We start from the raw sequence: 1,988 nt of genomic DNA, 5'->3' as shown, positions 1-1,988 counted from the left end.
GTAGTGAGGACTAATCCTGCTCCGCAGCCCTGTTGGTTGGATGAGCCATCAACATACAGACTCCATGCTGGGGTCGTTGATTCTACTTTCTGAGCTTCCGATGGTAATGAAGCTACTGCTTTAGGTGTAGAAGCAATGTCAACAGGATATGTGAAGTCGGCGATGAAATCTGCTACTGCTTGACCTTTTTCGGCTGGTTTTGGTTGGTAGGAGATGTCAAACTCACCCAATGCTATCGCCCATTTGATCATTCGTCCAGACGTGTCAGGACTCTGGAGTATCTGTCGAAGAGGGTGATTGGTAAGCACGATGATGGCGTGTGCTTGGAAATAAGGGCGAAGTTTCCGAGCAGACATGACCAATGCTAGAGCTAATTTCTCAATGTTGGAGTATCGTGTCTCCGCATCTTGTAGGGCCTTGCTAGCGTAGTAGACGGGCCGTTTGACACCACTGTCCATTCGAATAAGAACAGAACTGACTGCTGAAGCCGAAACCGATAGATAGATGATGAGAGTGTCACCAACTTCTGGTTTGGAGAGCAGAGGGGCTTTACTCATGTACTCTTTGAGGTTCCTGAATGCCTTGGCACATTCCTCCGTCCATGTAATGTACTTCTTATTTCCCTTGAGTGCTTTGAAGAAAGGAGCACATCTGTCTGTGGCCTTAGAGATGAATCTGGTTAAGGCTGCCACCTTGCCAGTAAGGCTTTGGATGTCTTTTGAAGTTATTGGCTCTTTCATGTCGAGGATTGCTTTGATCTTTTCAGGGTTAGCTTCAATGCCTCGTTGGCTAATCATGAAGCCTAAGAATTTGCCAGAGCCCACGCCGAAGGCACATTTGTTGGGGTTCAACCTCATTCGATACCTCTTTAGAATGGTGAAAGTTTTAGATAGGTTGGTGATGTGTTGGTCAGCATGTTTGCTTTTGACTAGCATATCATCAACGTAAACTTCCATGCTCTTCCCAATTTGTTCGGCGAACATTGAATTGACCAGTCTCTGATAAGTTGCTCCTGCATTCTTTAGGCCAAAAGGCATGACTTTATAGCAATATAGTCCCCTGTCAGTAGTGAAGGCCGTGTGTTCTTGGTCTGAGGGGTTCATGAGGATTTGGTTGTATCCTGAATAAGCGTCCATGAAGCTCAAGAGCTCACACCCTGCCGTAGAGTCTATAAGTCTATCAATGAGAGGAAGGGGGAAACTATCCTTTGGGCATCCTTTGTTTAGGTCGGTGTAGTCGACACACATTCTCTACAAGACCTTTTGAAGCAGGAGACTTTCCTTGGTCGGATTTTTCTTAACAAGGACAACATTTGCTACCCATGTTGGGTAATTGACTTCACGGACGAAGCTTATGTCCTTGAGTTTTTCAACTTCTGCTTTCATCGCCTCGTATCGTTCAACATCATAAGATCTTCACTTCTGTTTTACTGGTTTGGTCTTGGGATCAATACTCAAGTGGTGACAGATGATATCGGGAGAGATGCCCGGCATATCTTTATATGACCAAGCGAAGACCTCGGCGTTCTCTTGCAAAAAGGAGATCAGCGACAACCGAAGGGGTGGTGACAAAGTGGTGCCAATATTCACCATGCGGTCTGGATGGTCTTTGGAGATAGAGATCTTCTCTAACTCTTCAGCGGGTTGTGCTTGCTGGGTGAATGAGTCATCTCGAGGGTCGTCGGGTTGACTGTTGCCATCCTGAAGACCCGAGTTGGATTCATCTGGACTGGTCTTTACGACTTGGTTATGTATAAAGAGAGTCTCCTTGGGGACAGGCAGGTGTTGTTGTTTGACTGAAGTGTTGTAACATGATCGAGCACTAAGTTGATCTCCCCTGATGTACCCATTGCCGAAAGGGGTTGGAAACTTCATCAACAACATATGTGTGGATACCATGGCCTTAAGATCATTGATGCCTGTGCGCCCAAAGATGACATTGTATGCCGTCGGGCAGTTGACCACTAAGAAGTTAGTGGTAATAGTAGC

The sequence above is a fragment of the Malus sylvestris genome, chromosome 8 (assembly GCF_916048215.2).
Source record: "Malus sylvestris chromosome 8, drMalSylv7.2, whole genome shotgun sequence".
Classification (NCBI taxonomy): Eukaryota; Viridiplantae; Streptophyta; class Magnoliopsida; order Rosales; family Rosaceae; genus Malus; species Malus sylvestris.
Note: the sequence above shows the minus strand (reverse complement) of the source record.